General features: G+C 38.2%; 1 protein-coding gene and 1 long non-coding RNA gene across 2 annotated transcripts in view; both read left to right on the forward strand.

Annotated features, from left to right (window-relative positions):
• The window catches only part of NALF1 (NALCN channel auxiliary factor 1), a 479,162-nt gene that overhangs the window by 126,264 nt on the left and 339,154 nt on the right, over window positions 1-13,744 (forward strand). The gene's annotated exons all lie outside the window — the stretch shown is intronic.
• Window positions 1,955-3,492, forward strand: LOC133279265 (uncharacterized). Its single transcript, XR_009746829.1, has 3 exons — window positions 1,955-2,090; window positions 2,951-3,067; window positions 3,374-3,492. It is a non-coding gene; the product is annotated as an uncharacterized LOC133279265 (long non-coding RNA).

The following is a 13,744-nucleotide window of genomic DNA, read 5'->3' on the forward strand; positions in this document are numbered from 1 at the left end:
AAGGAAGCCTTTTTAAAGACTAATATTTTAAAAGCAGTCATTTATTAAGCCAACCAAAGAAAAAGCATTGCTGCCTTTGAACTGAATTTATGAGTCCTTGTATTTCCTTTACCTGGGATAATAGACATAGCTGAAGGACAAAAAGGATGATAGTGTTTATATACTTCTGTTTCTAAAAGATAACTTATAATACAAACAGATAAATTAGAGTGCCTCAGACCTTTTCTCTTTCCCTTTTAAGGTTTAGTCTATTGATTTGTCTCATTTGTTTTTCTTTTCTCTTTAAGACTATTGCATACATATGGGCAATCTCTTACTAATTTTGTAGCAGAGGGTAGAAGTAACCAAAAGCATCCATCAGCTGAGTACTCTACACTGACTATATTTTGCAGGTCAGATCAACCTCCTCTGATACTCTTAAGGCTTGTAAATACGAATCTTTCTGGGTGTCTTTCCAATTTTTCTTCTTCTGAGATGTATATTTCTTCTCTAAAGGGTGCCCAATGCAGATTGTGTTCTTAGGAGATTTTAGACTGTTTGTTATTAAAGATTTTAGATTAAGATTTTAGTTTAGTAGTTATTAAAGATTTGATCATTTGCCACCCAGTACTGACTGTTACACTGTCAGTTCCAAAGCATCTCCTATTAATGTTGTATGAAGAAAGTTTGATAGTTTGGCACAACCACTTATAAGCAAAATGAATTTTTTGCTATCTGATGCTGGGTAGGCACTACATTTCAGTGCAAAATCTGTTTCATATGCCAATCTGTCGCATCCTCCACAGTACTAAAGTAAGGTACTTTCGGTCCCCTCACTGGATTTCTGCTTTACAACATGCATGGCCTTCTTTTAACCTTCACTCAATGTCTTAGATTAAAATGAAAAATTTAAGGATAATTATAAAATGCCTGCTTTGTAATTTACCTTAAACTACTAATATGTACTCTCAGTAGCAATTCCATTTTAATTTAGGTTTTGTCAGGGAGTCATTATGCCTACAGGTAATTATCTAATATGTTTCCCAGGCTGTGTAACAGATACAGTCATCACAGCATCTCAGCTTTGTTGTTCAGTGTCAGGTGAATTACATTTCTCTCTGAGGCAGTTACCGTTAAAGACCTTGAAATGGAGCTTTCATTATTTGCTGATTGCTTTCACTGTAACAAAACAAAACTCCAAACATTTTATTTATTCTTTGTTGTCCACATACTACAAATTAAATAAAGTGATCTCTGCCATTCTGGCATAATGAACATTCATGTTTTTAAGGCAGTTAAAGCAATGATGCTTTAGAATATCTTTTAGGATCACCAGGTTAATCAGAGAAGTGTTAGTGAAAATGCAGACTGAATTTCGTGCACCCTGATGTAATATTCATAAACATAAAATTAATTAGAAGTTAGCATCTCTTGATATTTTGGAAGATGACATCTGTCAAATGACCTTGTTTGTGCATTCCTACCTCTCCTTCCTTTTACAGCCATGCATGCCTCTGCTGCCAGAAGTCTGCATATTTTAGAGTGTGACCCACAGCAAATTAAGCCCTTGCCTGGGACATGGTTGCAGATGCAGTGAGGTGGCCACCCCTTCCCAGACCCTGGGGAACTCTCAGATGTGTGCACAGATGCAAGGATGCCTTCCACCATAAATCTGACCTTGTCCCTTACATCTACCAAAGTATATAAACTGCATTCTTCAGTTAGATCTCTTAGCAAGATGCAGAAGCTTTATTCACTTGCGAACAGGAACTAAGTTACCCTACCATTCTGACCCTAAGCCCACGTGCTTGCCTTCCCATGGGCTAACGATCATTCCTTGCAGCTTATCAAGAATATTAAAGGGTCTTTGCACTGTAAATCCTTTCACCTGCTTCCCTAATACTACTTCAGATAGGGACTTAGTTGCTACAGCTGTCTCCTGGGCAACATCACTTAAAATCTTACTTCTAAGAGGGCCCCTGGGAATTGGTTTCCTGTCAGAGCCTGTTGATTTCTGAGCTCAGCCCTTTTCTTGTCAGCTAATGGGTACAAATTGAGGAAATGGGCAGCATGTTAGAGCAGTGTGAATAAAGGAAGTTTTGCTAAATGAGGTGGGTGGTGAAACCATCTGGACATTTGAAAAGTTGCCTATTTCTCAGCTAGATAATTATCTAATTTCACTATTATTAGGCATGCAAAGTCCAAATGACAGCATCTTTTGCCTGTGACTTAAAATACAACATTGAGATGCCTGTTTTTTTTACTTGTTAACTGGTTATAATTTTTTTTCTTCTGCATTTTTTTGTAGTTACACATTTTATTGATGCTTCTTTTGCTTTTATTTGATGATAGCTTTATGCAAGGTATCGCCTTTCCCCTTTCCTTTAATGATGTCTAGAAAAGCCTTTTACATCTACTTAAAAATTAATAGTAGTTTTGAAGGCTTTCTTAATTAGTGCTTTAGAGTTTGTTCAATATTTAAAATTTTTAGTAGTATGAAAAAAGTTGTAAAACACTTTTATTATGGCATCCAGTCTAAACCCCACCACAAAATCTGGGGTAGCTGCAGGATATATTGGAGAAGAATGTTGAAACAAGTATCTTTTATGCCTGTTGGTCTAGCACACAGCATTTTCCTGGAATCAGCCTGAAAGACTACTCTTTGTTGCTATTTCTAAGTGAATTAATAAGGACACAAATTTTCCAACAATAAATTAAAGTTGTAGGGCTTTTACTGACTTGGCAGCAATTGTATTTCATCTAAGAAACTTGATAACACTGGGAGAGAAGACCAAGTATAAAAACATGGTGTAGATGCACTTTGCATGTTTAAAGTCCTTGCATCATTTCTGGGAAACATGATATTTAGATGGTGCCCATTTTTTATTAATTCACTGAACTTTACTAGAAACTCTTTGCAGTGAAAACCAGATTTTCCTTCATAATGTGTTTATGTAAACTTTTATTTTAGATCTGTTAATGGAGGGCATCAGATGGAATATTTTAGTGATATTGTCAAGGGAGAGGAAAGGACGGAGCAAGAAGGAAAATGCCAAAGGACAGCAAGAACAAAAAGTCAGAGTCTAAGGTTACCAGCTGTGAAAATGTATAAAAATAGAAATCTTTTATTTTTTTTTTTAAACACTTTTCACCTTCAAGTGAAGAGTTCTTTCTCATTGCATGATCCTTTGTGTAACTCTTGGTAAAAAGGAATGAAAATTAGCAGGAAATATTCCAGATTATATTATTAATTGTCATTCTTCACTAGATGCATAGATATTAAATATATTCACTTTGGTTTAAGTTTGCAATCACACTATTAAAAAATATTCCATCAATTTATGTCACTTGATCAAACAGACGCTGAGAAAAGAGATTCTCTTTTCTTCTGCAGAATGTTTTTTTCCATTGCATACAGAAGTATCCATGCAGAGCCCCAAAACACATCAGTAGTATGGTGAGGCATTCTCTGAAGATGCTGTTTATCTGTGTGTAAAAAAGAAGGGACGAAAGTTTTAGAATCCTGTCTTCATTGACAAATTTCTACCATGCTGTGCAAATATAATGCTGTTTTGAATACTTTCCTCTCCCAGGGCACTTGCTGTGTTGGCTGCCAAACTTAACGTTCATTACTCAATGAAAAACAGTTAAAAATGAATTAATTTGTTAGAAGATTCTGTCAGCTGGGACTCTGTGGTGTCTTTGCCTTGTTCTGGTGCCCCTGTGTTATATGCTGGTGCAGTGCAAAAGGATAAGAGCTACTGGAAGATTACTGCTGTCTGAAATGGCAGAAGAGTAGAGCAGCCTGATTTGTGTTGATTTGGAAACATGAGGAATTACACTAACTTAAGAGGGAAGGAAGGCATAGGTGTTTTCTATGTAAGAAGTGAAAGCAAGCTACACTCCTTTTTAAGAACAAATAAATATGAATTTCTGTCTGCTTTTCCCTCCCACCCTTATGGGTCTAGAGAAAGCATTTGCAGCAGTCAGTACTCAGAATTTTGCCAATGTCAGTTCCTCAGGAACTTCTGTCATATCTCAGGCAGTTCACCTAAACAGTTACTTTATGCACAACTTGTGGATAATGAGTTTAATTAATGCCTCACACTGTTGGTAGCAAAACATGTACGGCAAAAGTGCTGCAGTCCACATCTTGAGAGCCTAAAGGTAACAATATCCAAATAATTTGGTGGTTTATTTTTGTTATTATTATTTTTATTATAACTATTATTATTAATGGTGTCATGGTTTAACCCCAGCTGACAACTAAGCCCCACACAGCCACTTGCTTACTCCCTCCCAGTGGGATGGGGGGAGAATCAGAAGAATAAAAGTGAGAAAACTGATCAGTTGAGATAAAACAAGTTTTAGGTTTTAGATAAAAAACCTGAAAAAAGGTTAAAATAGGTTTAAAACAGGTAAAGCATAAGCCATGCATTTGAGTAAAGCAAACAAAAAAAGTTATTCACCATTTCCCATTGACAGGCAGGGGTTCAGGTGTTCAGCCATCTCCAGGACAGCAGGACTCCATCACACGTGATGGTTTCTTGGGAAGACAAACACCATCACTCCAAACATCCCCCCCCTTCTTCTTCTCCCAGCTTTATATGCTGAGCATGACACCATATGGTATGAAATATCCCTTTGGTCAGTTGGGGTCGGTTGTCCCAGCTGTGTTCCCTCCCATCTCCTTGTGCGCCCCCAGCTCACTGGTGGGGTTGGGTGAGAGGCAGAAAAGGCCTTGACTCTGTGCAAGCGCTGTTCAGCAGTAACTAAAACATCCCTGTATTATCAACGCTGTTTCCAGCACAAATTCAGAACATGGCCTCATACTAGCTACTATGAAGAGAATTAACTCTGTACTAGCCAAAACAAGAACAAATGGGAAAAATGAGAAAGCAAAAGACTTACCCCTGAGACATAGCAAAAAAGCCGTGCACATTTAAGGGAAATAAAAAAAAAAAAAAAAATCAAGAAAATTAAACACTTATTCATATGCATTCTTTCTAATGAATAACAGGAGAAAACAAGAGGGACTTGTGTTCCTTCATTAGAAGAACTCCCAGAGGTGATAAATCATACAGGATTAGGCAGAAATTTTAGGCTTTTTATATCCTCTCTGCAGCTCAACTAAATCAACAGAGAGTTGTTTGTGAATGAATTTGCCCCAGGCAGAGGACAAGGAAGGGGTTTTTTTTAGCTATCTGTGCTGATACAGTCTCCGATATCACTGAGCTGAACTTCTGTACCTGCTGGCTGCCCAGAGCAGCTTGAGCACTTGCCAAGAAGGGGGAGAGCCCAGTTCAGTGCCTCTCCCCAGCCTCCCATGTGTGCTAAATGCCCAAATCTCTCTTCCTATTGTGTTTCCTATTTCGCCCTCAGTGTATTGATGTGATTTCGCTGCAAAATGCACTTCCCACACATGCTCTGCTGAGAACTGCAGCAACAAATTCAAATCAGTCTTTTAAAGGACCATCTAAACTAGCATGGGATCAGCCAGATTTACACTGGTTGAGCTATGTCTGGCAGGTGCCATAACACTTCCACTCTTGACTGCACTTTTGTCTTGTGTCAGGAGGATGTCACACAGCATTTTTGTGTAGCCAGGCAAAAATGCCAGCACACAGACATACAGTTTTTTGAAGCTTCTCAGACTGATTAATGAACCTTATGATGAATCATCATAAGGTTCATATGATGAAATCACCATATGATGAAATCATCATATTCTGAAACACAGGGAACACACTGCTGCCATAAAAACGACCATTAAGGTGCAAACCCTGTACAGAGTGTAAATCAGGATCTGGTATCCATCTAGTACCCATCTAATAGCCACATGCATTTGCAGGACTGTGTCACATACAACACATGAACTACACAGCACTACAGGTATTCAAAGGAATGCTAATGCTATCAATTCAATTTTAACTGAATATTTATATAGATAGTGCTGGTAATTTGGGGAATGATTTTTCACGACTAGTTGGACCTCTCCTTTATGCTTGTGCTTGTATATTCTAGAAAACACAGATTTTCTTTAAAACATCGTTACTTCCATTATCATCACGTTACCGGGCTTATTAAATAATACAGAATTTGAGAACATAACCAAAGTCACGTTTTTTTTACTTTGAGTTACTTGTGTTTGTCTGTCAGACCTTATTCTGTGGTCAAAAAGGGAAAACTTGATTTTGTTTTTCCATATTTTATTAATTTTCATATGTTTTGGTGGTGCTCATGATAAATTACTTTGGGAATGCTGTTCTGTACTGTGCTAGTTCAAAATCACACTATTAAAGATAGAGTTGTATTCAAGATTATTTTTGTAATGAAGTTTCTGATGAACCCAAGTGAATCAAGAGAGGAGGAAGCAGAGGTTGAGAACAATAGGAGGCAAGTAGCAATCTGTAAAAGAAGCAGTGGTGTCAGGGATATTGATAGCCCAGTGAACTGTGACAGCTGTAGTTATGCTCAGTCTCTGTGGGAGATCTGTGGATACAGTTGGATGCTCTGGAAGAAAAGCTGAGATAACTAGCTGTAGAGTGAGATTTGCAGAATCTCAGATAAAGCCTGTTGATTTTATTTGAACTGCAACTGCTGGGCAAGTCAAGACAGGTTAAATGTGGAAGATAGATAGGTTTAAGATGTAGCAGATGTAAATCCATTTCTTATTTGTATGAGCTCTGAATTTGGCTTTAAACAGGTTTGTGCTAAGCTTTTAGGAATTTTAGACAGACGGCTCCCTTAAGCTGCATGTGTGAAATATGTATATGTAAACTCATATTGCCTGTGTGCAACAGCGAGAAATTGCAGTTACCAATATTTTAACCCTCTAGTCTCACTTTGAAACTGATTTTAGTTCAATATAAATGCTGTGAGAAATACTTATGGCAGATTCTGAGCTCCTCAACTTCCACCTGGATCCACTATTTGGTTCCTGCCCCTGTCTGCCAATGTCCACAAGCAGTCATAGTTCTAATTTTTAAAGACAACAGCTACATGACCTGTCCAGTGAAAGAAGATATGCCAATGGAGTCACAAGGAGGCCTTAGATTTTTGAGTGCTGTCCCTCTGCTTCCAGACAAACTTTCTTCCTCTGGATTTTCCCAACTTTTTTTTGCTAAAAGTTATTTTTTGTTCTGAAATCAGTGATGCTACATATTACATGCTATGTGCAGTAACCATAGATCATGGCAGCAACAGGTAGGTAGTTTTTAAATAATCGTGTTTTGAAAACAAAGTATGCTATACAGATAGCATATAGTATTTGCAGATCAGCATTTGGACACATTTAAGGTTTGGTTGATTAAAAGTCCTTGTTGCCTCTAAACAAAAGTTTAGTCACAAAAAACCTCCAAAAATGTGAGGAGAGAACTACAAGGAAACACTTTTAGGGGTGCATGCTAATAAGCTCCAAAATTTATTTATTGAAGTTAGTGTGGTTGAGTAATTTTTTTTGTTCAACAAGGAGCGGTTCAACATCTCACTTGTAACTTTCAAATAAAAATAATATGAAAATCTACTAAAGTTTTGTCTAAAAGTATCTCATTAAAAAACTGAGGTGTTACTCCAGAGACTTGGGCTTTCTCAGCCAAACAGTGCTCCATTTTGAGGATACACCAGTGAGATCCAGGAAACTTACATAGAAACTGAACCTGCTTGTGAAATTTTTTTGCTGCTTGTGAGAGTTTTTAAAAGATTTAGGTACCTAGGGTTAACCAACAGGGAAACAATTTCCACTGCTCACCTCTAGGAAGACAATTCTGTGGCCTAAACATCAGTGTTTCATGTCTAGTCTATCTTAATTTCTCCAGAATGCTTGAGGTACTTGCACAGAGCTTGCAGGTATGGCCTAGGAGAGCTGTCTGTCCCTGTAGCAGCTTCTGGCAACACGCTGAATGCACTGGGGTGTTCAAACTGCATCACTCACTTTGGTTTGGCAATTGGATCCCAGGTTTCTTCCTGAACCCAGGCAGAGATCAGTCTTTCAAGAAGTAGAAATACTGCTTGTGTCTTCCCTTTCTTTTCAAGGTTTTTGTAATTAAGATACTCACTGATGGTTTCAGAGACCGGAGTTCACTGATTACGATACTCAGGCACATCTTCAAGAGTCTCTTAATCACCCTGTAGTCCTGGAGAGAAGAAGCAGGATTTGGTGTGTCAAGCTGTTTCCCTTTTTTTCCTTACTTTCCTCCTCCTGCCCCTCCCTCTACCCCCCCCCCCCCCCCCCCCTTTCAGGATTCTCAAAAATGAGGAAGGAAAAAAGAAAAAGGAAGCCCATTTCTGTGTGTTACTGGTTAGAGCACAGAGCACTCTGGGATTACAGAGACTTGGCTGCTGGTTTCAACTTCTTTTTTGGTCAATGACTGTTTACTGACTGAACAAAGAACAAATGAAAAGGAAATGTTATACTAAGTGCTATTAAAATGCAAAAGCAGTATGAAATACATTCAAGGACTACTTGCTTAGAGAACTGCCATCACTTGAGTTTTATCTCATTAAAAGATACTTGGAAGTTTGGTAAAAGAATACTTCTTAATTCAGGTTATGCAATTACTAATGAAAACTAGCCTAATTTGGCTAAAATAATTTAAGCTTAATAGACAATTCAGACATAGTTCTTTCAGCTAGGATTAGGACTGAACAAGAAGTGTTTACAATTAAACAGAAATTAATAAAAAAGGAAGAACACTCCCAGTGTCCATTAAAGACTGCATAAATATAGTAAGAAGCTACATGCCTGCTGTAATTCAATGACTTCCTTGGAGCTGTGTGAAAGAACAAGTTGTTTAAATTGTTGATTCCAAACAGCCTTAATTTAAATTCAAGCTAAAACCAGGTGCTAGTAAAACTAATACCTATTTTACTAAAAAAGAATTTTAATTTTTGGTGCTGAATCCTGTATCATTTCAATGTAATTTCAAGTCACAATGGCTTTTGGTCTCCACATAATAATACTTTTCCTAAAAAAACAATTAACAAACAATTAAATCAGCAAGTAATTGCCAGAATTTGAATGAACACTAAGTACAGCCAACTCATTTTAAAAGCTTTGAAGGAACAACACTTTTCAGAGCTGTTATCTGAGTGTTGACTTGGGGCTAAACTCTTACCTAGGCAAAGCCAGCAGTGGGGAACGTGTTAGCTTTCCTATCACAGATAACACAGAAACAGGTGTATGGAAGAGAGGATGGAATAGAGGTAGCAAGAGGTAACTAAGGAAGCTGTGTCTTCTACTGCATCAGCTGGTAGTGTGTGTCCTAGTAGCAGTGTGTCACTTGGGTGCAGTCGTGCTATCCAAGTGCTTCATCTGAAGAACTGGGGAAAGGAATGTGATGTGTAAATTCTAGAGTCCTCTTGTTTTAGAAAAGAGTATCTGCATTGGCATACAACAAGAAATATTAATCAAGTACCTTCTTCTCCAGAATGAAAATTGGAGAAGGGTCAAACAGAGGAGGTTGTTCCTCTGATTAAGGCAGCATTGGTAAACTCCACAGAGCCATGACTCTGGCTTGAGCACTGTTACACAATCCTCTTCAACAACCCCCTCAGATTTTGATAACGCACTCACTGGTAAAGCTTTTGGCTGTCCTAACACATTTCCAAGATAATGCCTATACTTGTTTCAAAGTTATCATTGTCAAGACTTTCTCTCAATAAGTGGCATAGATGAGACTGCCTATTTTGGGCATGTGATTAGCTAAAGGGACACAAGCTCTGCTCACCACTTACTTCCAGAGCTGGAGGCCTTGCCCTTTTTATTTAGCAGAACAGTTGTAGCTTCCAGGCCCAGGAAATTACAGATTACGCTGGTTGCAGTGATTTCACTTTCCTGTGTCTAAGCAGTGGCAGGAATAGATAACACTGAATTTTTTTTTTCTGGAATATACAGCTCATTATCTTGTTTTGTTATCTCCAGTCCAGTTCCATAGATTTTTGCTACTGTTTAATATCACAGTGAGATGTTTTGATGCATATAGCAGTGCATATCAAAACAATCCCATTTATAACACTACTCTGCCTCCATCACTGAACTAGTGATAATAATATTTTGATGGCTCTTTCTGATAACTGTGTTATTGTTTGTAGAATCATTCATCTAATTTCAAGGTACATTACTTCCAGAAGTGAACTTAGTAATTTAAAAAATGTTCCAAAAGGTTTATTAAAGATTTCAAAATATGGGATGTAAGTATAAGATTCAGACAGATTTGATCAAGTTTGCTGTTAAAACCCGTTACACTGTGAGATCTAAAAACGTAAAGAAAAAGCTCATCTTCTTCTTCTTTGTAGGGGTTCTAGTGTCATACCACACTCAGCTGCTTAAGCACTTTCTGTTTTATTTTTCCATTTTCTGTAACCTGCACATTTATGCCTCTGGAAATTGGAAAATCAAGTTATGATTTCTCTTTTGGTAACTTTCAGTAGTCAGTTGGCTGGTTGAATTCCTCATTCTGCTGCCTCTTTCTCACCCTGGTTTTCTCTGTCTCTCTGTTCTGTTTGGGTTCTGGCTGATACTTCTGGCCTCTTGGCTGGGTGATATGCATCTTACAGGTAAATTTAAGCAGCTTGAATCAGCGAGTGAACACTGCTTGATAAACCTACTGCTTTGCTTTGGAGGATTTAATGTGTCACGGTCATATTTATTTGTGAAATATTTTATGATGCTGTACATGATATTTTCTTTAAAGTATAGACTACAACATGTTTTTTAAAACAGAGATCAAAGATGCAGCTCCTTTGTTAGTTCTGCTGTTCATCTGAGAACTGGAAATGTGATCTACTCAGTAACATGCAGGTAGCTAGTAGCACTTTAACAATATGCATCATAAGGGCAGCACAATCACAGTGCAGTTAGTTTTCCAGGCAAGTAACTGAAAAGGAAACCCAGAAAGCCATAATTTAAATAGATATAATACATCAGTTAGCCAAGAGTGACAAGGGTCACTGGAAGGACAGGTAGAATATTAAAGGACTAAAAGACAAGGGAACATAATTTGAGGAAATGAAATTGGAGCAGAAACTATAAGCATAAATTAATATTATCAGGCTGACAGAAGGAAGGGGTTTGTAAGGATAGGAGCTGAAGGATGAGAATTAAAGTGGGCTGTGTGATACACAGAGGATCAGTAACCAAACATAAGCTTTACAACATCAAATCATGTGTGGGAGAAAGAGAAAAGTCTCACTGTACAGCTGGGAGTTTAGGGCATAATACTGCAGAAGAGCAGATGTTGCATATATAAGCACTGAAAGAGCTTAAAAAATTGTTAGACCATAAGATTAAAATGTAGCAGCAACTGTAATGGTCCACGTAATAGTCTAACTTGGCCTACTGGCCAAAAGACAATTTTAAGGAAAGAGTAAAAAATAGGAAAGTACAGAAAAATAATTCCTATTGGAAATCTAGAATTATAGAATCATAAAATAGTTTGGGTTGGAAGGGACCTTCAAAGGTCATGGAGTCCAGCCCCCCCTGCAATAAGCAGGAACATCCTCAACTAGATCAGGTTGTCTGGAACCACATCCAGCATGGCCTTGAATGTCTCCGGGGTGGCACATCCACCCCCTCTCTGGGCAACCTGTGCCAGTGTTTTACCACCTTAATTGTAAAACATTTTTTCCTCGTGTCCAGCCTGCATCTCTCATATTTTAATTTAAAACCATTACCCCTCATCCTATTGCAGGAGTCCCTGCTAAAAAGCCTTTCCCCATCTTTCTTACTGGCCCCTTTTAGGAACTGAAAGGCTGCAATAAGTTCTCCAAAGAGCCTTCTATTCTCCAGACAGAACAACTCCAACTCTCTCATCCATTCCTCATAGGAGAGGTACTCCACCCCTCTGATCTTTTGTGGCCCTTCTCTGGACCCTCTTCAACATGGCTATAACTTTCCTATATTGAGGACTCCAGGGCTGGATGCAGTGCTCCAGGTGGGCTCTCACCCGAGCAGAGTAGAGGAGCAGAATCACCTCCCTTGATCTGGTGGTCACACTTGTTTGGATGCAGCCCAAGTTATGATTGGCCTTGTGGGCGGTAAGCACACGTTACTGGCTCATATCCAATCTCTCATCCACCACTACCCCCAAGTCCTTCTCAGAGCTGCTCTCAATCCCTTCACCCCTCAGTCTTTATTGATACCAGGGGTTGCCCTGACCCAGAAGCAAGTGACTCTCTGCTTGGCCTCATTGAACCTCATGAGGTTCTCATGGGCTCTCCTCTTGAGCCTGAGTCCTGCTGGATAGCTTCCCGCCCCTTGGGTGTATCAACTGCACCACAACTGTTTAGGGACCTCCAGAGTTCAGACTGAATCAAATCAGCAATTCAGGACTGAATATCTCATGGCTTTTCCATGAAGTACATCTTCCTGAAGTTCTGAAATTCTGGAAATAAGTCTTTTTTTTCATGAATGACTAGGTTTCAATACTGATTACACCTGGACTTCTCTCACATCCTGTAGCAATGAGTTTCATAATTTGATTAGTTATCAAAGGTACTCCCTACTGTTTGCTTTTAAGTCTTATGTTTTGCAAATTTTTGGGAGGACTTGCATTGTGAAAAAGACAAAAAACCTTTCCTATCCCTCTTTTCCGTAAAATTTTTTACTTTCTAGATTCCTACATCTCCAGATTTCAACGCAAAGCCATCCTTGTACTGTTTCTCCTCAGTTTTGATGAAAGCTGTTCCTCACCTGTGATTGTTCTAGTCAACCTTTCCTAAGTTTATTCTTTTTGTGATGGGGCAGCCCAAATTGCAAACTACTAACCAATACAAAGGCATTTCTTTTCTTTCTGCATTTCTTTTTCAACAATTCCTAGCATTCTGTTTGCCTTTCTGATCACTAATGAGAACCACTCTATCTCCAGAGGACCACTAACAGTATTTGCAACATAGCTTTCTTGTATAGCAACAGATAAATATAATGCATCATATACCTGTGGATAGAATTGTTTTTCTTCATGTATGTTACTTCTGCATCTTTTTTTTTTATTCATGACTAAAATGAAAGGTGAAATTCAATCCGTTAATAACAAGGCTTCCTTGATTAACTCTTTACTGTAAGCTTTATTTTTGATTACTGTGAATAATTTTGAATTTGTGAATATCATTCATTTATTCTTGGCCTCTTCAGTTGAAAGACATTTCCATGAGCTCTTTGGAGTTCCAGTTCCCTGTTTCATCCATTTCGCTCATCTCCCATGCTCACTGACTTTATCAAAATGCTTTATAACAATTTTGCCAAGTCTGATTGAAAAAAGTAGTGCTAAATCTTACCATATTTACTAGGGGTCTGCAAATTTTATTCTGCGCTATCAATGTGTTGGCTAGAAATCAGGTATACTGGAGTGCTTCACAAATGTACATTATTATTATTACTACTACTACTATTACTACTTGTCCTCTATTACTGAGCCTGCTTTGAATGATAGCTTCTTGCTTTTGCAGTTCAATTCCTAGAGAAAATGAGTGATGTATTCAATTGGTGGTGGATTTTTTACTGTTCTTTCTCTGAGTCCTTTTAAAACCCCTTCTATGGATATCTCAGTTGAGCAAGTTCTTCTGATGCCTTCCCCTTTAAATTGAAATTAGAGTTTTGGAAGCTTCCTAAGATGTTTTGCAGTCAACAGTGATGCAGTGATGCAGAGAAGTAATTTAGATTTTCCTCTGACCTTATTATCAGTGAGTGCACTTTTTACACCTAGTTTTTCTGTCAGCACCACTGCATCTTTGCCAGGTTTCCTGCTGGTGCTGAGGCCATGATGAA

This window comes from Pezoporus flaviventris, unplaced genomic scaffold (genome assembly GCF_033815535.1).
Source record: "Pezoporus flaviventris isolate CSIRO_AGI_PZ_B2104156 unplaced genomic scaffold, CSIRO_AGI_Pfla_v1 ptg000072l, whole genome shotgun sequence".
In the NCBI taxonomy this organism is placed as follows: Eukaryota; Metazoa; Chordata; class Aves; order Psittaciformes; family Psittacidae; genus Pezoporus; species Pezoporus flaviventris.